A 23,288-nucleotide genomic window follows, 5' to 3' on the forward strand; every position below is an offset into this window, starting at 1 on the left:
AATTTGCTTAGTGTTGATTAGATATTAAGAGTTATAAGTTACATATTTTATGCTCTTGTCAGATGCCAATAGTGTTATCTATGTTTACTGGATAGAATCCTGAAGGACATAGAATGTTTCAAGTATATGTGTATAATCAGAACCAAGCATAATATCTTCTGTTCAGTAATATCTGGCTAACTAAGATTGAAATCTATCTTTCAGTTTTTAAAAGCCCCCTGTAATAATCTACCATTCTACATGTATGCTTAATTTTATTTTTATTCAATCTAGGGAGCATATTGACATTGACAGGGGTACATTCCCCTGTGATTTGCATGAGAAAATCAGAGGTGGACATCTGGTGTTTTCCTTAGTCATTCTGCATCTTGTGCTTTGAGCCAGAAGCTCATCACTTTTGCTACAATGACTGGCCAATGAGCCCCAGGATGTGTGCCGCTGTGTCTGGATTTTAAATAATGGCTGTAGATCTGAACACAGGTCCACATGCTTCGACAGGAAGCACTTTAGCCTCTGAGTTACCACCCAAGACCCTTTATGCTTAGTTTGAAAAGCTAAAGAATTTAGGAAGGCCGCTCTTTTCCTTTTGTCCACCATCGTCTTCTGTACACTTGTCTGGATCTCTCACCATGTCTTCTCACAAGACTTTCAGAATCAAGTGATTCCTGGCAAAGAAACAAAAGCAAAATTGTCCTATTCCCCAGTGGATTCAGATGAAATCTGGTAACAAAATCAGGTACAACTCCAAGAGCAGGCACTGGAGGAGAACCAAGCTGGGTCTGTGAGGATTCGCACACCATGGTATGACTGATTATTTAAGCTGAGTCATGCTCATCATTAGGTCTACCAAATAGAACTGGAAGTTTTTATCCTGGAGATTTGAACACATCGGTTCAGTAATAAATATGTAGAACCTTCAAAAAAAAAAGGAAAGAATTTAGGAGGGTTACATGGAAAGAGAGAGAGAGAGAGAGAGAGAGAGAGAGAGAGAGAGAGAGAATGTCTAGGTGTGAAAAGCCAAAGGGAAATGTGTTATATCACAAGCCTACTGAAAAATACACACACACACACACATGCATGTGTTTAGCTGAAGGCAGTGTAACAAGTGTTACAGTACAAGACAAGGGAAAACTCCCTTCTGGTTTCTATAGGGAAACCTTCTGCCTCCAGTCAGGGATGTCCAAGAAACTTTTAAAATAATACAGGTGATTTCCCTTGTCCCTGATTGCTTTCCAGAACTTGAAGTTAAGACCCCATTGCTGAAAACACAACATTCTTCAGATACAAGATTGGAGAAACGGGGCTGGAACTGACCTAGAAGTCTCCTCCCTGAAGACTAGCTCTCATAGAATGAGAAGGTACAATGCAAGACTGCCAAGAGAGAAAACCAATCAATGGTCCTACCCAGCTGTAAAGTCTAATAAACAATGACTGGCCCATCAAACTATTGCTATTGGTACAGTAGTGGCACTTTTATCTTGGGGGCAATCAATAGCTATCTAATTGGATTATGGCCTATTCAATAGGAGTGACTTATCCATGGTACTTCAACACAAAATCAACTACACATGATTGGAGAGTCACCGACCCGAGAGAAGGAACTACTTCTGTCACTTTCTTAGACTAACATAATTTCTTTTATTCTAAATATGTATCCTTATATTTATAGACAAGTGTACCTCTCACTACCATTAAAGAATTTCTTTTTGCAACAGATGGAGACAATTACACAAAATTCCACAAGCGGTTAAAATGCAGAGAAAAAGTGACTCAATGTGCCTAGCCCTAAGTAATACATCTACAATTCAGTCTCTACACCTAAGGCTCGGGGAACCTCATGGAAGGAAGGACGTAAAGAACGTGTCACAGGGATATGACATTTGCTTTGAGTTAATGTATTCTAGACATTATAGAGAAACTGTATCCATGAATTCTCCACAGTATGGTATTCTAACAAGATCTTCTTAATGACAAAACCAATTGGCATGTTGTGCTGGATGGGGAAAATTTCACAGAGTCCCACTACAAGATGAAGAGCTATAGGCAATCAATGAGGGAAAGAAAATCAGTTTTCTCCAGAGACTCACTCTCTGAGAGATTATCTAATCCCAAATGGGAAGTCCTAAACATAGGCAAACATGAGCACTAGTAAATGGACTCAGTACATTATATATTTATATTTATACATACACATATACATGTAAACATAATCAAAGAAGAGGACAAGAAAATAAGGTGCAATGAGAGAGATGTGGGAGGAGTTGGAAGGCACTGGCAGGGGTGGAAAACAATATTCATGTATGAAATTCTTATAAATATTTTGAAAAGGTAATTTGCTAAAATGAAACTTTGAATATTTTATGGTACAGCATAAAACATATCACCAGGTCATTTCTGACTTCAGTCCTAAGTCTACACTCAAACAGTCATCAGGGAAAATTGGGCACAATGCTCTTCAGCCTCATACCTGTGCCTTAGATCTCTCTTTAATTTGTCTGTCTGGATATCTATTGATCTCACATCTGATCCAGTACCATGGCCTACCTGTAATGGTTTCCCCACAATGGAAGAAGAAATCAGCATTCTGACCTTGACCTTTCTAATATACCCAATGATATTCATGATAGCAACTGTGACACCAGATTGCACTGGCATGCTCCCATTATGCTGTGACCTTCTAGGAGGAAAGGACATCAGTGGTATTACCTAGCATTGAACATTGCATGCTACAATCCTGACCTTCCAGGAAGATGTGCCCATGGGTGCAATAGTGCCAGTACTGTTAGGGGGTAAATAACTGTTTTTTTTTTTTTTTTTTTGGATTTGAGGCCTTCCTCACAGGAGGAAATTTCATGATGGTACTACAGTCTTTGTTAAAAGCCCTTGGATAGAGAGATCATAGGCCCTAGGGTAAATCCTGCTATTGTTATTTTTCTAATGTTATTTTTTAAATTGCCTTCTATATATTTGAATTTATACCCTTAGACTGGGCCTGATCTCAGTGTTAGCCAGAGAAGTGTCTTTATGTAGTGAACAGTAGTCAATGGAAAGATACATAACTGGTCAAAGAGCAGAGAATAAGAGACTCAGTGCTCAGCCCTAAATGTAACATCTTTATTAACCCACTACCACCATCGAAGCGAGAACTCAGAGAACATCTTGGAGAAGGAGGTAGAAAGAATGTAAGAGCCAGAGGATGAAGAAGAGTGGTATGAAATGCTGTCTTCTGGACTGGCATGACTATCTCCATCATGAACTCACAGCAGCTGGGGAGATCTGCAAAGGACCTACACAAGATCAAGACAACCAATACCTTGGCAGAGATGGGGTAGATCCCCAGAGCTGACTTCATACAGAGGAGTTACTGGCAACGGTTTAAAGGGCAGGGGATGATTATTTTTTATTGAGGATATGACCACTGCTCCCTATGAAGATATTCCTGATGCGATGTGGGGTGAGCGACATATATATGCAACACTAAAGGTACTTAGTAGGTTATCAAAAATGTATATGTATATGCTTTAATAAGTTTCTATAGGGTCTGGAGAGATGGCTCAGCAGTAAAGAACACTGACTGCTCTTGCAGAGGACCCAGATCGATTCCTAGCACCCACAGGGCAGCTACAAACCACCATCCTTAACTCCAGTTCCAGGGGAATCTGAAGCCATCTTCTGACCTACGTGGAATTGTACAAAACGGGTGCACTCACATACATGCAGACAATACACTCATACACATAAAATAAAAATAATAAATAAAAAGAAGCTTCTATAGTGGTAGGTTTCCATTTGGCTTTTTCTAAATGTGTTTAGTTTTACTTATCCCTCCCCATACTTGCTCCTCTGCCCTGTCTTTTCACTCCCCATCCCATTTAACCCTTTCTACTTTATTATACACCTTTCCACCTTCATATCACTGCATACTAACACCCCCTCCTAAGGAGCCTCCACATCTCCTGCCAGCCACATATCTACTGGCCAGCTTTCATGGTGCTTGAAGTTGCAATGCATGCTGTTATAAGGAAGAAATAATTATTAGCCTTACCTAGCTGTGAATTCAGTGTACAGCAACTGCCCTGGCAAGATATGCCCAATGGTGCAATAATGGCATAAATATTCTGGGAGTAACCAACCACTATCTAATTGGATTTTTAAGTTTCACTTGATAGGACATTGCTATCAGGCTTAGGAATCTGAAGCTAGACAGGTCACAGGGTATAAGGGGGAGATTAATATTAGTTTTCAACTAAATAGCTTTTGTAGTGAAGTGATTCCTATTTATTGTATACCTATAGATTATAACATCTCTCAACTCTGACAGGAGAAGTTTCCTTATGTAGCAGATGGTGATTAACAGAGAAACCCATAACTGGCCAAAGTGCAGAGAACAAGAAGATGCAGAGTGCTTAATCCTGAATAGGACATCGATTTCAAGAAAGGCTTAGGGATCATTGTGGAAGAGGGGGCAGAAATATTCTAAGAATCAGAGGAGGTGAATGACTACAAGGAAATAAGTGTTTTCCAGACAGCTCACATGAACTCATATGAACTCACAGCAGTGGTGACAGCATACACAAATCCCACAGAAACTCAAACAGAAAAAATTCCAGCATACGGCATAGACATGCGAGGGACAGAGACAGATTCTTTCAAGCATGTGACTCTTGGTAGGTTAACGAGGCTCCAGTGGATTGATCCACGCTGAAGGCCATTTGAGGACAAAAATTAAACTCTGTAGGCCATGTATACACATATACATACTACACACACACACACAGAGGTATTAGAGTACATATAAATTGGATGGGGGCAATAAAAGGAGGTGCAGGTAGGTGTGGAAGGGATCTAAATATCATCAAACTATATTGATAAAAAAAATCTCAAAAATTCATTAAATTTTTTTAAAAAGACGTAAAGTTAATAGAGGTACAAAATGGAGGAATATTAGGGGAGCTGAAGGGAGGAGTTGGGGGTAGGTATGATCAAATTTTATTTTATATATAATATATATATATATGTATCCAATCCTCAAACATAGATTTCAAAAAATTTTAAAAAGAGAAGAAGATTAATTCAGGCCAATGGCTGTAGACACCTTCAGGTTTTTATTATTATAACATTGCATAGCAAGTGTAAGATCTATTTCAAAAAAATTAAAATAAAATTCAGTAAGAGTTCTATGAGACATAACAGAATCCAAAGAGCCTCTTTAAGAAGTATATATTTGGGCGTAAATCAGACATCCCAGCTCAGTTTCCTAGTACTATGCACAGGAAACATGAACTGCAAGCACTTTTTTGTTTTATTATTATTTTTGTTGTTGTTTTGATATTTGTTTTTTTTTTTGTTTGTTTGTTTTTGAGACAGGGTCTCTCTGTAGCCCCCGCTGGCCTGGAACTCTCTTTGTAGACCAGGCTGGCCTTGAACTCACAGAGATCTCCCTGCCCGCCTCCCAAGTGCTGGGATTAAAGGCATGCGCCACCATGCCTGGCTGTTGTATTATTTTTAAACAATTTTATTACATTTATTAATATATTTGTCTCTGTGTGTGTGCATGTGTGTGTACATATGAGCACATATGTTTGTGGGCATGTGCATATATCAGTATGAGATTGGAGGCCAGAGGCCATAAGACAACATATGGGAATTATGTGTCCTTCTGCCATGTGGATCCTGGAAATTAACTCATGTTTTCAGACCTGGTGGCAAGCACCTTCACCCTCTGTGCCATCTTGCCAGTCCTTGCAGCAAGGACTCTTGAAGTTTGCACAGTTTTCCTCCCTGACTCTTCCTACTCACTTGTTTCATTGAGAGTTTTCAGGATATATAATGGGATATTCTCGTCAGCATCAACTCTACTATTCATTGCTTTGAACACCACAATAAATAGAAAGGACAAGAATTGAGAGTCTTTCTTTTCCCTCTTAGCTTTTTCTAAGTGCTGAGCTGAATAGGTGTCAACTTTCTGTTGTAACCCTGGCAGTTCTTACTTTCAAAGGAACAATCAGAAAGCAACCCTTTCAGAAAATTGATCTTCTGAAGTTTGAAATGCTTAAAAATAAACTGTCAGGTCTGTCTTTTTCCTCCTTCCATAGAACTGTCAACCTCACCTCTGGCTTATTTTCTAGACCCTAACATCCCAGTATTCAATTTCAAAAGCCTCTGTGAAGTTCCTTCTTTGTTAGGAATATTGTAGACCCTGACCAAATATTTCATAAGTTGTACAGAGATATGAATGGGGATAAAAGCTGACCAGGGCTCCCTGCTGCCCTGACACCTCCACCCGCAGAGTTCTGAAATTTGGGTTAGGAAAGCATATTCCTCCTATATTCAGTTTGACAATTTCAAGTCTCCAAACATAGAAGAAAATATCAAATATGTAAGTAGTTTTCCCTATTTCTTGTCCATTCAGCACTCAGGATTTTTCTCCTGGAGTTTCCAAGAGGAATAATTCTGAATTGTTTCATGTGAAGTGATATTCCTCAGAATATGTCATTTCCAAAAAGTCTCTGTTCCATGGCATAGCCCAGAAGCACTTACAAAGGTGCTTATGTACTCATGAAAGTACCTGCATCATGTAACAAATCGGACATGCTAACAGCGATTATCCTTCAAAGCATTTATTTCCTGCTCAGTAGAAAGATTGTGACTTTGTGACACTTTTCCTGACATTAATGCCTTCATTAAAGTACCTATAGGTAAAAATAGAATTCAACAGGTTTATTACAGGTTTTAACTGAGAAACACATTTATGAAAAGATCCTTCACCGCTCTTTCAGAAAAAAAACAGAAAAACTTTTAGAGTGACAATAATTACTAGTTTGCAGAATGTCAGTAATTTATAACTGAGGGTTAGCTAGTAGTTTGGGATTTTGTCCATTTTTTTAATATATAGACTCTGTAATAAAATGGATCAAAAGCCAGGTTTTCTATAATTTTGGACTAGGAAAGATGAAAAAGTCTAATTTCATAATGATGGATTTTATGTACTCTTTTAACAGAATGATGGTGTTGCCACTTGCCTGGTTTAGAACTGTCCCTCCACTGTAGTCCACATTCTGTTGAGATAAAAGGCTGTCTACCTGCTTACCCAGGGTCTATTTCGGCACAGTCTCCATCTTCTTACCTAGCTTACTTGGCTGTTTGAGCATGTACTTAACCTCTTCCCAAAATTATGTACTTCTTAAGTGACAGGCTAGGGCAACTTCAGTGATCCCCATGCTCTGCCATTGCCTTCCAATGAGGTTTTGCCTGTGATAGATACCTTTTTTGTAAAGCCAGTTAAACACATGAAAGCCAGAGACAATATGGATAGGAAAGCCAGCAATGCAATTTTCCTTGACATTACTTCCTTTCTTTCATGAACAGAACCAACTTTCACAAACTTAAATCTTTAACGCAACTTTATGTGATTCTTTTTCTGCTCATGCCAAAGAATCACCAAACAATAGTGTCATGGTTTGATTCTTCATTGCTATGACAAAACACTCTGACCACTACCAACTTGGGGAGGAAAGGGTTTATTTGTCTTACATCTCCCAGGTCGCATGCAGTTCATCAGGGAGCCCAAGGTAGGAACTCAGGGCAGGAACCTGGAGGCAGGAGCTGGAGCACAGGCCATGGAGGAACTCTGCTTACAGGTTTGCTCCCTTGGCCCCTGCTCAGCCTGCTTTCTTATGCAACACAGGCCCACCTGCCCAGGGGTGGCACCATCCACAGTGGGCTGGGCCCTCCCACATCACTCATCAAGAAGATGCCCTTCAGACATGGCCACAGGCCAGTCCAATAGAGGCAATTCCCCAACTGAGGCTCCCTCAACCCAGGTGTGTCAAGTTCACACTAAAGCTATCCATCACAAATAGCAACTCAAGCTCTCATTCCTCCTGCTCCTTCATATATTTCTGTATGTGAAAGCCTATTGTTAAAGATACCTAACACTTTAGACACAGGGATGGCTAGCATGGAGGTGGAACTGACCTGGAAGCCTCTTCCCTGAGGACCAGCTCTCATACTATCAGAAGATGCTATGTAAGCTCCCAAGGGACAAAAACAATCAATAATCCTACCCAATTGTAAAACTTATGAACCACAACTTACAACCAGCCCAGGGAACATAACCCTAATCTTCTAACAATGATATTTTTATCTTGGGGATAAACAACAGCTGTCCAATTAGACATAAGAATGACTGAGTAGGAAGGAATTCATGCCTGGCCATGTACCTGTAGGAAAGGTCATAGAACCTAGAGAAGAATCTACTGCTGCCATTGTCCTAAACCAACATCATTCCAAATTGTATTCTAAATGCTTATCATTATACCGGCAGATAACACTTGGCAAATCATCTCTTATATTCATCAATCCCTAACAGACAGGTGAAACTTTAAAAAAAATTATCATTTTTATTTTACATGTATAATAGTATTGCCTGCATGTATCTAAGTGCACCCATGTTGCAAAATGCTTGTGGAGGTCAAAAGAGGGTGTTGGATCCACTGGATTTGGAGTTATGGTTGGTTGTTAACCACCACGTGGGTGCTGGGAATTGAACCCAGGCCCTTTGCAAGAGCACTCAGTGCTCTTAATGGCTGAATCATCTCTCCAACCCCAGATAAGACTTTTAAATAATATTTTATTTACTATTTTCATTTTATGTATATGCATGTATTGCCTAAATGTATATAAATGCACCCATATTGTTCAATACCTGTGGCAGTCAGAAAACATCAAATTCCCCAGAATGGTAGTTAGACGCCATATGGATGCTGGGAATCGAACCTGGGTCCTCTATAAGAGCAGTTAGTGCTTTTAACTGCTGAGCCATTCATCCAACCCCAGATGAGACTTTTTTGAAGTAATGGTCTTTGCAGCAACTTTGAATAGGGGAGATAGAGAAAAGACTTTTGTACAAAAATGGTGAACCCATGCCCTTTATTTGCAAACTTTGTCATGATAGCTTTATAGGAATGGTGGTTTCACACTAGGCTAGATTACATGATGCAATATTTAATGCCTTCTGAAGTAGTTATTCTTGTGTCTTCTATCCAGAGAGCTGATACTTATCCAAGAAAAAAAAATAATACAGAATTTAAAATCTTTGGAAATAAATCAGTTTGTATGTTCTGCATTTACAGAGGTAAATGGAAAGCCAAGACCCATGAGACTAACACCGTTAGGATCAAACAGCAGATGTTCATTGCATGTAGACCGATGGTAGAGAGTAGAGTAGAACAGTGTAGCTGGAGAAAGAAAGCCACACATTACAGCCATCTAACCATTGACAAAGTTGGCAAAAACGTACTTGGCAAAAAAAACAATCTCTTCAACAATGGACATTAGAAAAACTACCTCCACTTATGAAAGAAGGAAACTAAAATGTATATCTCACACTGCACAAAATACAATTCCAAGTGAATCAAAGAGCTTCATGTAATATATGCAACTGATACAGGAAAATATAGGGAAAACCTTTCAAGTTCTAGTCATAGGCAAAGACTTTCTGAAACGGTCACCATTAGGAACAGGATTAATGCTTCTACTTGAAAAAATAGGATTGTATGAAACAAAAAAAAAAACCTGTGCACAGCAAAGGAAAGAGAGCATTTAGCATTGTTGAAAATCCTGGAAGGAGATTAATATTTAGAGTTTATAAAGAACTCATAAAATAAATAACAAAATATTCCATCATCTCATCAGTAAATGGGACAATGAATTGAAAAGGTAGTTCTTTGGCCAGTAACAATGACCAATAAGTATTTGAAAAAAAATGTTTAAAATTTTAGTCATCAAGGAAATACAAGCTAAAAGTGGTTTAAAATTCTATTTCATTCAGTCAGAATGACTATGATCAAGAAAACAAACAGTGAATGTTGATAAGGATGTGGAGAAAGAGGAAACTTAGGTCCTAATGTTGAGAGAATAAACTACTGCAGTCACCATAGAAATTAGTGTGGAGGTTTCTCAAAAAATTAAAAACAGAGGACTGGAGAGATGGCTCAGTGGAAAGGAGCAGTGGCTGCTCTTCTAGAGAACCCAGAACCCACATGATAGGTAACAACCCTCAGTAGCTCCAGTTTCATGGAATCCGATGCCCTCTTCTGACCTCCATGGGCATTGTGTGAAATGGGTTATTTACATACATGCAGGCAATACATTTGGAAAAAAAATGACAGAGTATATGGGGTCCAGTGGAGGGGAGATATGGGAGGGTGCCACGTGGGATGTGAATACATAGATTAATAAGATTTTTGTAATGTTCTGTATGAAATACGCAGAAAAAAAATCAATCAATAAAAAGTTATATTTGAGGCAGAAGCATAAAAGTTTGCTTCATGTTATTTAGTAGAGGTGAAAAATATTGCCATCGAAATCTACCTGATAACTTTATATCCATGCTCAGGCGCCAAGGATCTCAGAAAATAATAAAATATTTTTTTAAATTAAAAATAGAATTATGGAAAAAAAACAGGACAGGGGAGGGAGTATTCGAAGGGATAACTAACACTAAAAGCCTGTATAAAAAGCCATATGGAATCATACGACTATCGAGGCATCTTGAAGTATATATATATATATTATAAAAAGAGATTAGAAAAAGACACTACCCCTACTAGACAGCATAGGCTAGCAAAGTAAAATCTTAATGACAGGAATGGACTCCCTCTTTGAAGTTGTTGATAAGGGATTCCATAGACCTTCAAACAGTACTGGCCATTGCCCTTCTCTTGGTTACCCACCAGAACTTCAGGGTAAGACCCTGTTGCTGAAGACATTATATACATGAGTTGTAGGACAAACATGGAGAAAACAAGCAAGCTGGTACTGACGTCAAAGCTTCATCTCTACTATCGAACTCTCAGAGGGCATGAAGGTGCTATGTAATGCTACCAAAAGAGAAACTTAATCATCAAACTTACCATGTTGTGAATCCTGAAAACAACAATAAACTGACCTGACAAGATATGCTTACTGTTACAATAGTGGCACAAATATTATGGGAGTAATCAAACATTTTCTAATTGGATTTAAGATCTGCTTCATAAGATGGTGCCCATATCTGACATTGCGATCAGGCCTAGGAACATGTGACTAAAAAAGGACACATATCATAGTGGAGAGCCTAATAAGATTATTCTGATAAATAACTACAATATTGAATTGTCTTCTAATGACTTATTATTATATTCGTAGAATATTGCATGTCTCGAATTTTACCAGAGAACCTTCCTAATGCAGCTGATGGTTATTAACATAGAAACCCACAACTGTCTAAATTTCAGAGAATAAGAGGCTGGATACAGTGTGTTTATCCCTAATTGGACACTTTTATTAAGATTGTAAGAGGCAGATATGATGGATGACCAAAAGGCAACAGAATTTTCAGTTACTCACATCAGTGCACAGCAGTGGTGATGTTATGCCCAGACAGTAATCCCAACATAGATGTGGGAAAGTGGATAAGAAACTGCAACCTTACCTAAGAAACTATTAGCCTCAGATGACTGATGGGAAGGGGGAAGTCAGTCTTGCTTAAGGGTGAGACTCGTGGTAGGTTGACCAGGCTCTAGTAGATGGACTCACACCAAAGGACACTTGGGGACACAAGTTTGACTCTATAGATCTCTCTGTATATAACAGAGTAGAAGAAATTTGGCAGGATAAGAGGGAAGCGAAATGAGGGAGAGGATCTCATTGCAATAAAAATATGTTGTATGAAATTTGCAAACAATTAATAAAAAATAAAAATACCTAAAAATAGAACTACCACGCAATCCAGCTATTCCATTTCTGAGCATATATTCAAAGGATTCTAAATTGGCATACCATAAAGATACCTGCACTTCCATGAATGCTGTAGAAATATCTACAACAGCCAAGATATGGAACCAACCAAAATGTCCATTAGTAGATGACTGCATGAAGAAAATGAGATGGATGCATGCAACTGAACGTGAATTATTATTTTTCAGAAAATGAGGAACTATTGACATACTATTGGTGGGGAAACAAATTCCTTCCTTGTCATGACAAGGATGTAAATTCAAGCCGATGCCACAGTGTTACCAGATAATACCCACAGAAATGAGCCTCTCAATTAGTTGTTTAGATATGCTTGTTTTCCTATTGAAATATGGATAAACTAGAATACTAAAATTTGATCACATGTATGCACCAGCCTGTGTGTTTTAACTCAGTGGGAAAGTCATGCTTGTTTGCTTGTTTACACATTGTTCTTCTCCCCCCACCCTCCCTGCTTTTTCTATGCAGGCTTAGTGCAATGTCAAGCTCTAAAAATGTCTATAATCTTTATTAACTCCTAAGATTATCCACTGATCTTTTTCACTGGTCTTTTCTAAACATACCAATCTACCTTCCATAATCTATTTTGTGTCATTCCTTGGATGTTCTATGTCCAATGATATTTTATGTTTATGCCTCTGCATAGACCGCTTCAGCTTTTAGATTCTTAGTTGCCCTCTAGTCTCCAAATGACCAGTTCAAATGACACCTCATGTCTACAGACTCTAATAGCTTCTTATGAAAATAGGAAAAACAATCTCTGTCCTTTATTTCCACAGTCCTCTAGCAATATTCCAGCTGCAGTAATGATCTTGACACAGTTTAATGATGCACTGTATATCTGCTCTCTTGATCTCTAGCTAGATCAGTGGTTACTTCACCACAATGCTTAATCGAGTATGTCACTAATATGTGATGTTAAAGATAGTGGAAATGAGTGACTGAATGAAAAAACAATAGTTCATTATTTTCAAGCATGTCTTTTCAAATACAAAAGTAAAATTTTTATTGAATATCTACTATATTTTTTTAAATGGGATACATATTCTACATTCAAAGCCAGAGAGTATAAGGAGGGAAAAGGAGGAAACTCAGAGCTGTGGGGGAAAAAAAAGCATGGGTTAAGGGAACATAGATTTTGCACTTGAAGTATGTACTGGATAGCTTTAGTGTCAACTTGACACACCTGGGTTGAGGGAGCCTCAATTGGGGAATTGTCTCCATTGAACTGACCTCAACCATTGCTGTGGGAAATGAGTGATGTAGGAAGGCCCACCCCACTGAGGATGGTGCCACCCCCCTTGGCAAGTGGGCCTGTATCGTGTAAGACAACAGGCTGAGCATAGATCAGGAAACAAGCCAGTAAGCAGCTATCCTCCATGGCCTGTGCTCCAGCTCCTGCCTCCAGTTTCCTGCCCTGAGTTCCTACCTTGGGCTCCCTGATGAATTATGACCCAGGAGATGTAAGGCAAATAAACCCTTTCCTCCCCAAGTTGGTATTGGTCAGATGATTTTGTCACAGCAATGGAAAAACAAACTAGAACTAAGTGAAACATGAATATATCTTGGACTTATTTGTTCAGGATGATTGAATCAAGATGACCCAATTGATATACTAAGACAGTTAGAGAAACATATTAAAAGTAATAATGAATTTTCATAAAAAAAACTGATTCTGCTTGCACATTCCCTTACCAAAGCCCTTTTTTATTGCCTGCTAATAAAGTGAGAAATGCTTGTGTTCTGCATATGGCAGTTTAAATTATCTATGGAGAAATCCTTGGCCAATATAATTATATCAAAATAATTCAGAGTTCATACAGGTGTTTGGTGCTCAGTTCTGTACGTGGGAACTTTAGCAGTCATTAAAAAATATCAAGAAACTTATCTGGTCATTACATTCATCTGCACAGGCACACTGGGAAATGGCACATTATCAAAAGAATCTATAATTTTTTAAAAACTAAAAATATTTACTATTTTTGTATTATGTGTATGCATGTATTGCCTGTGTGTAGGTAAGTGTACCCATATCATGCAATGCCCATGGAGGACAGAAGAGGTTGTCAGATCTGCTGGAAGTGGAGTTACAGACAGTTGTTAGCTGCCACGTGGGTGCTGGGATTCAAACCAAGGTCTTCAGCAAGAACAACCAGTGTTCTTAACCACTGAGCAATCTTTCCAGCCCCAAGAATCTATAATTGTTAATAGGCTTGGAGCATTCCCCATTATCAGCTCTTAGGGAATTGACAACAGGTTAGATTGTGACAGCAGATGAGTTAGAGATCAGTGGTGTGCCTTTTATTCACGCGTATCTGTGCTTTCTTCTTCCCATCCTTTTCCCCCATCTCCTTCCATTCTTCCTCATCTCCATTTTCATCTTGAGAATCTACGTAATACGTAAGTTGGTAGTAATAAACAATATACTTGTGACATACTTCCTATTTGTTAAGAGAAGTTATATTGGTAGAAAAACTATCAATTGTATGAGAACAAGGACTCTGAAGATATTTTAGGTTCACTAACTTATGCATTACACGTGCAGCTACTCCATCTCCATGGTGTTAGATTTTGTCATCATTGCCACTGGTCTCTGATTCTATAGAAAAGGAATTTGACTGACAGAGGACTTCAACAATATGTTCATAGTTACTCAACGTGCAGAAACAAAAACTGCAATGCATTTGTGCTGGAATAGCAAAATGAGTCAACGTGATGGCACTGAAGAAGTGGCAGATTTATAGCATTAATAACCAGAATAGCACAAATGGAACCCAGCATGCATACTTTCTACGTAATTTATCTTTCATATGTGTATCTTGAGAGGTTATTATTAGCTACATTTTAAAGATAGAAAAAGTAGATTTAAAAAGTAAGAGACTTGTCTAACATCACTGAGTTACAGATTGAAGTACAGTTATTATACTTACAAATCCAAGTTCTTTCCAGCATACCATAAAGCCTACACAAGAAAATGGCAACAGTTTGAATTCCCACACAGCCCTGGCAGTACTTGAGTCTGTTACAGATAGATGGTATTGAAATAATGAATTTTGCACAGTTTTTCTGGTAAATTAGTTTCCAAATTTACATAGTCTTCATAAAGTTGATTTTTTGGTAAATGTTGCTTTATTATGGCAATGCTATGTGTGAATTTAGTCCCTTTTGAAATGTCTTTCCCTAGAGGCATATAAGCCAACATTAACAGTAGCTATATGCAGCTCAAAGCACCAGATAACTGATATATTTTGTCCCTGGCACCTTTATGAAGTTCATTTGCTGGGGAAGAGCTGGAAATAAAGTGTGCATTTTCAGATCATTCTAAAATCATGGCACTGTGAGGCTAAAGTGCAGAAAGTGATTTGGAAGCCAAATTATGAGAGGAAAAACATAATTATTTTAATGAATCCTATTGCTAGGTAAACCCAGCATGTTGTTTAAAGCATACAAGCAGTGAATTGAAAGTCTCTGTAGTTTTCCAAGAGACTACACCGGAGCTGGGAAATGCCCTGTATTATTTCACCACCATCTGGAATCTGGCACACTCCATTTCATTCTACTGCCTTTTGTTGTTACCTAAAGGAGATTTTCCTTTATTAAAGTCCTCGTGGTATTTTTTTAAAGGCTAAAATATATGTCGTCCTTAAATGCTTATTGCAGATTTATTTCTTACTGAGAATTGTATCTGGATAATACCCTGCATTACACAAGCTAAGGGCCCAGAACGTTATGCAGTGAAAAGCTGCTCACTTGAACTTCTACAGTCTGATGGGCATTCTGAGATGCTGACAGGAAAATGATGTAGATCTAAATGCAACTTTGAAGAGAACAGATGACCAGACATTATTTTCTTTACATCTATCATAGGAATAAAAGCTATAGAAAAATTTGGGCATATTTCAGCAAACATTTATTCAGAATCTAGGACCTAAAGAGATGGCTCAGTGGCTGAGTACTTCCTGTTCTTGCAGAGGACGCAGGTTGTGTTCTCAGCATTCATATGATGGGTTATGACTGTCTTTAACTCCAGTTCCAGATGATTCCATACCCTTTTCTGGTCTGTGCCAGTACCAGGCATGCCAGTGGTGTTATACATACATACAGGCACTTGCAGATTCACACAATATAAAAATAAATCAATCTTTTTAAATAATTAATTTTTATGTGTATGAGTTCTGTGCCTGCTATGTTTGCAAGTTTACCTGTGTGGTGTCATGCAGTGTCCACAGAGGGCAGAATAGGATGTGGAGTGACTGGAATTACAGTCACAACTGGTTGTTAGCCACCATGTGGATACTGGGAACTGAACCTAGGTCCACCTTAAGTGCAACCTGTGCTCTTAAAGAATTAGTATGGCTAGCATCTTAGTGACTGGAGATCAAGCACTGAAATGAAGCAGACAAAAGTTCCAAAAGTCCTACTCCCAGTGACCTTTAATGTAGGAGAATGAGCTGGAACATATACAGATAAATAAAAGGAACAAAACATAGGCCACGGGTAATTAAATGCTATTGATTGAACTAAAACAGGAAAGAGAGGGCATACACACACACACAAACACACACACATATATGTATACATATATATTAAACTATATATATTAAACAGGAACACATTTCACATTTTTATAAGGTTGTCAGGCATTCTCTGAAGAGAAGGCATTGACAGGTGTTCTGGAGTTCCAACTCTGGTTGTCTTGCATGTGTATCCAATATCAAAACTACTGAACCATCTAGCCCCACCTGTGGGTTAATTTTACAATTGTATTTCACTACAACCTTCTGTAATAAATGAGATAAGTATACATACATCATATGTATATGTTTACACATGCATCCCTAGATCCTCAAAGGACTTTCAGCTCAGGTTAAATTCCCCCAACAGAACAACAAAGTTGGCAATGACTGGAAGCAGTGACATGATTGCGAATCAACATTCCTCCTCCACCTCATGTAGCCTGAGTGAATATCTGTTCCTTAAATCACGATTGTCCTAATCAAGGCAGCTGTGTTTCTCACATATCGCTCATTAAACAAGATGTGTGGCTTCCACAATCAAAGGAGGATGAAGGTGGTTAATGTAGTCCACTTGAATTAACATTTGTAACCACCCTGTCCATTCTCATACCAAAATTATTTTTAGTGGCTTTAAGTAACCAGAAGCACAAAAAATAAATGCCTTTCTTTTCCATTCCGTGACTTGACACATAGGAGAGGTCCTATAAAAATCTGGACTATACCATAAAATTTAACTGAGAGCGTAACGATAGAGTCTAACAAATATTTTAAGGAGTTTGTGGACATACTGATGTTAAGGGGTGTATATTTAAAAGTAACTTCATAATTTGGAAGCACAAGGAGTTAGTTATTAGTCAATCATGCTTAGGAAATAAGATGTCTCTATCTCCAGTTCTGGGAAGATATGAAAGTTTATTGATATCCACTATAAAATTCAGTACTTTTCAAACAGTATTGTAAGAAAACCATAATGAATTCATGAAGATAACATCAACTGACAAAATAAATACCAGGGAATAAGTGAACAAATATTGTGAGAGAAAAATGTGGAACTATATGAAGAGAAAAAGGATGGTAAGAAGCATTTAAAGACTATTAAATCTTTGGAATTGGCTAATTGGAGCTCTAATTACAGTAGGTAATTTTCAAATTGCAATGATATTGTAGCAAGTCTTTTAGAGTATAAACTCTCATTCTTCTTGAAATATGTATTATATGAAAATGCTAACTGACTAAATTAAAGAGACATGCTGTCTATTTGATTATGACAAAGGAACAGTCATGCTTAAACCTAATTATCATCCTCTTCTCATGTCTACCCAAGACACCTAAGACTGTAATTGAATAATAATATGACATGCCTATAAAACTAATAGGTTACAGACAGCAAGGGACTTGATGTGGAGATTATACAGAAAGAGGTCAACAAGCTTATTCACTCTAAAGTGTATTATTAAATAATATTAATTAGCTCATTCAGTAATTACACTGAGGCAAATTTTATTGCTTATTTGTTAATTCCTTATCTTCCTTTCATATAGAAACTGTACTTTCTCTCTTTTGATATAGTGGTTTACCCAGAATTCAACTCCAATGTGTTCCATCCCAGAATACTTCATCTCTGGTTTGAATGCAAAGATCAATGTTGATGTACTTAAAGATTATTTATGTATACATACTTTAAAGTTATTTTTATTAAGATCTTTCCTGGGCTGGAGAGATGACTCAGTGGTTAAGAGCACTGATTGCTCTTGCAGAGGACCTGGGTTTGATTCCCAGAACCCACATGGTAGCAAACAGCTATCTGTAACTCCAGTTCCAGGGGATCTAAGACCTTTTCTGACCTCTAAGGGCATTGCATGACATGGCAGCACTTACATACATGTAGACGATACACTCATACACATTAAAAAATTAATAAATAAAATATTTTTAAAAAACATTTTCCTAAGAAAACTAAATTTATACAGTACACATATATGCCCACAGTAAACTCTTTAATGACCTGCTGGCCACTGGACTGACAGTCTTATTTGCATAAGTTGAAAAACAAGAAGTACAGACAAACTCATGGATGAATATTAATTGCTGTTCATAAACCTGAACAATGCCTTTTGCATTACTCAGTCCAGCTTCTCACACAGCAAGTGCTATTTGCAGTATATCATAACTGAGCAGTGAGACGTAGATGCTGTGTGAATAGATGCTCACTGGCACCAACCTTGATATATTTGTACTGTGACTACCACCATCAGATTATTCACACAGCGCAACTTGCAGCTAAAAACCCTCTAAATTTTGGGTGGAAAAGCAAAACGATCTAGGACAAGCTTAGCATATGTACAGATGGAGTTTTGGAACTTCTTAATTTCAAGAATATACAGAGCTGTGCTCCATTAGTGTTCATTGTATGTTCCAAAACTCCCAGTAAGTGTCCAAGATCACATTTAATACTAAATTCTGAAAGGTAATGCCTTTTATATCTTAACAAATACCATTCTCCCTAGATAAAAATTTCAAAGATGAAGTACACAACACAACTGTTATGAATTTAAGTTTTCCTCACAATTTATTGGGTACCTGGTTCATTCTTTTACCCGTATTAGAACACTCTCAATATGCCATGTCACTTTAGTCCTCATTAAGTTGAGAATATTTTTTCACTGAAAAGAAGAATATTATGTTTTCTTGTTGGCATATCCAAATGGATAGCATGACCACCTTTACTTAAAATAAAGATTTTGTGGGGCTGGAGTGATAACTCAGCAGTTAAGAGCACTGTCTGCTCTTGCAGAGGACCAAAGTTTGTTTCCCAGCACCCACATGGTAGCTAACAATCATCTGTACCCCCAGTTCCAAGGGATCCAATGCCCTCTTCAGACTCTAGAGGCATTGTATGACACATGTGCACTTACATACACGCAAGCAGTACATTCAAACTGGAGGGTGCCAGTGGGGATGGGGATATAAAGATATTTAAGATTCATTGAAATGGTCTGCATGAAATACACAAAAATTCAATAATAACAAATTGAAAAATAAAAATAATAAATAAAATATTTTTAAAAGTTAAACTTGCTGAGAGTGTGACTCGATGGTTGAGTGCTTGCCAAGACTCTGGTTTCCATCCTCAGTACGTGGGGGTCAGGGAGAGCTCTTCAAGGCCAGAAGACCTTGTCATGTTAATAAGCATGGCATGACACATTTTTTTCTTATCATATATATATACATATATATATATAATTTTATGTGTATAAAAGCAGTGTTTGCTTGTATGTTGTAAGTGCACCTGGGTCATGCATTGCCTGTGGAGTTCAGAAGAGGGCATCAGAGTCCCTGGAACTGGGAGTTACTGACAGTTGTTAACTGTCATGTGGGTGCTGAGAACTGAGACCTGGTCCTCTGAAAGAGTAGCTGGTGCTTTTAACTACTGAGCCATACTACTAACATATATTTGTATTGTTTTATCATGACAGTAAATGACCTGGGAAACTCAATGAAGAATGAAAGAGACAATTCGGAGAAAAAAGGGAAGGCATCTGAAGAACAGGAAAGGAAAAATATATAGAAAGGGTAAGTGACCTGGTGTAGTCTGGCATTGGTTAGAAATAAGACTGAACAATCCTAGGGGATAAGCAGGTCAGTCAGCACACAGGGCAACAAGCAAAAGAAAAGTAACATTCCAAGTCAGTGGTCTGTATTCAAGCCCAAAAGCCCAAAAAGGTGATTATCTTGTGTGAGAGGATTAGATGCCAGCACAGAGTTAAAGCTTATTTGTTTTAAAAGTCTTTAACATCATGCCAGGAATATTGTCAGTATGTATGTTTGAGGTAAAATTACACTTTGAAATGTTATCACTGGTATTTTAAGAGAATATATACCAAAGGATTAATTAATTGTAATTTTATACTTGATTCAAAGATGAGTAATTCAAAGAATATCTATGCATTCTGTTTTCAAAAATGTATACATTTTAATTATTTTTTTATTATTAGCCACACAGAAATCTCAAAGAAAAATCAGAAAAAATTAAGGAATAATTCATTGCAACTTTTAAGATAGAACTTGGTCTCTAAGCTTTGGCCATTTGTGACTCCTTTGTTAAACTTCACCCACCCAAGGCTAAGGGGCCATGGTGAAAGAGGGGTGGAAAGATTGTAAGAACCAGGAAGGAGGTGCATGATCATGTGGAAACAGAGTCCTACAAGCTCCTGGGACCCTGCTCATATGATTCTATGACAATGGTGTCAGCATACACAAGTCCCATACAAACTCAGGCAGGCAAAAGCCCAGCATAGAACGGGAAAACGAACAGCACACCCCAATCTTATCTGAGGAAGTATTGGCAATTGATTGTTGTAAGGTAAAGAAGAGCTGACCTTCCTTAAAAAAGGGACTCTAGATAGGCTGACTAGACCTCAGTGGATGGACTTGCACTGGGGAATGGCTGGGGACACTGACAACACAGTGGGCCTTAACGGGGAAGGCAGAGTATATGGGCTCCAGTAGGGGGGCTATGGGAGGGTGCCAGTGGGGACAGGGGTATGGAGATGATCAAGATTGTGTGAGATGTTCTATATGAAATACACAAAACAAAAAAAAGGGAAAAAAGAAAGAACTCAAGCTTATTTTTCTTTTCTGTAGAAAACTGGAAGCTACAACAGCAATATTTTATTGCTGTAAGTAAATGAAAATCTAAGAAATGATAATTAAAATAGTAATAATGAAAATAAGGAATAAATTTTGAAAATTCTTGTTTTTAAAATATGTGCTTCCTCATATCCTTTAATTTACATGACCACTACAAGCTTGAGTAGGGTAAAATCAATTAGGTAAACAAGATAATAGATTTTTTTTCCTATTTATTCTTTTAACCCTCCCATCTATTTCTCACTTAAAAGTTTCATTTACCTTCCTCTCTTGTTATCCACATGAAAAGCAAATGTAATGCTTTTTGAAAATTCACCAATAGAGCCGAAAATTACCAGTTAAAAAGTTTCTAGTTTGGCACATTTAATATACAATAAGAAATAATGTCATTTTGGATAATTAATATGCAGTGCATTTCTGATACATCTGTCTTATACAGATATCTAATCCAAACATTAAATGTATGAGATAATTTATTCATTTATTTTTTATTTTTATTTTTATTGTTTTTTGAGACAGGGTCTCACAAAGTAGCCCCACCTGACTTGGAACTCGCTAGGCAGAACATCCCAGTCTAGCCTCAGTCTCAGAAAGATCCCTCTACCTCTGCCTCTGGAGTGCTAGAATTTAAGGCAAGTACCATCACACACAGCTCCAACTTCTGTTCATTTTGACAAGTCTAAAGCTGGTGATCTTTCCCTTACAAAGTATAAAAACAAACAAACAAACAAAAAAACTAGAGAAACCATATAGGGAGGGGTGGCTGTTGGACTAGATTTCAATACACAATCGCATCAGATTTTTATTTCCAATGTTATAAATCACATATTAAAGAAGGTGTTGTATGTGTCTCAATAGGCTCGCAGTCCAAATGATCTTCTCATTGCTATGCAGGCTGCAGATGGTAAATTATTGGCTCCCCATGCATCTGAGGTTTGAGGGTCAACCTCCAGGAGGTTCTGGCTCTCTCTGGGATTGTAGCATTCTGCCATAAAGAATGAGCAGTATGACCAGAACCAAAGACAAATCACAATAGGCAAATTCACATAGATAAATTCACATGCATTTTTAGTGTAGTGTCAATGGGCAATTACAAATGGTAAGAGATCCAAAAAATCAATGGCTACACTAATATGCTAACATGTAAAAGACACGTTCCAGCTTAGTAGATGCTTTTGTATAAGGTAATAGGAAATATGAACTTCAGAGTCAAGCAGATGAGTGTTGGAAATCATTTTCTGTCACATTTGATTAGTTATGCTCTGACATGCAGCTTCCTAAAACAAGGCACTCTAGATAGGCTGACTAGACCTCAGTGGATGCACTTATACTGGGGAATGTCTGGGGACACTGACTTGACACAGTGGGCCTTAAGGGGGATGACAGGGTATGTGGGTTCCAGTGGAAGGGGGCTAAGGCAAGATGCCTTTATGCAGAGGTATAAAGATAATTGAGATTGATTGAGATGTTCAGTATGAAATACCCAAAAAAATCAATAAAACAAAATTTTTAAAAAAATGACGGAGGCTGGAGAAATGGCTCAGTGGTTAAGAGCACTGGCTGCTCTTGCAGAAGACCTAGGTTTGATTCCCAGCACCTACACTGTGGCTAACAACAGTTCATAACTTCAGTTCCAGGGAATAAAACATCCTCTTCTGACCTCTGTGGGCATTGCATGACACAGGTGTACTTAAACACCTCCAGGAAATACATTCATACACATAAAATAATAAATAAATTTAAAAGAACACTGAAAAAATTAAATGGTGGCCGTATTTAATACCAACTCCACAACAAAATTAGTTCATTATTCTCATCTCATTATCTGCATAAGAATTAGCTGCATGAATAATAATTAGACTGATGTTTGGGCAAAATAAATTCCAGAAAGTATAGTGAAAATCAAAATCACATTAGAGGCCAACCTAATTGTGAAATCCGACATTACTTCAGCAAGTCATCGGGAAAAGTGAAAATAAATCTTTCCTGGGCCAGCTGAGCACACAATGGCACATGCCTTTAATTCCTATACTCTGGAGGCAAAAAGGCAAGTGGATCTATGTGAGACGGAGACAAGTCTGGTCTACATAGGGAGTTACAGTCCTCCTGAGGCTAAAGGAAGACCCTCCCTCAAAGTGTCAAAACTAATTGAATAAAAAATACTTGAAGATCTGTTGATCTGTCATGAAAATTGTAGATATAATATATAAAATATACAATATAATATCTGGCACACAGTATTATTTCATAAGAGAAATCATCTTGGAAAAATCTTAAGAATTAATAAGTAAAACAGTTTTGGACAGTGTCAATCAATATGGA

The 23,288-nt window shown here is 37.8% G+C and overlaps 1 pseudogene; it reads left to right on the top strand.

Annotated features, from left to right (window-relative positions):
* Positions 1–629: 629 nt before the first annotated feature.
* Positions 630–785, top strand: LOC103746383 (annotated as a pseudogene).
* The last annotated feature ends 22,503 nt before the right edge of the window (positions 786–23,288 follow it).

This window comes from Nannospalax galili, unplaced genomic scaffold (genome assembly GCF_000622305.1).
Source record: "Nannospalax galili isolate Female #2095 unplaced genomic scaffold, S.galili_v1.0 scaffold203, whole genome shotgun sequence".
Classification (NCBI taxonomy): domain Eukaryota; kingdom Metazoa; phylum Chordata; class Mammalia; order Rodentia; family Spalacidae; genus Nannospalax; species Nannospalax galili.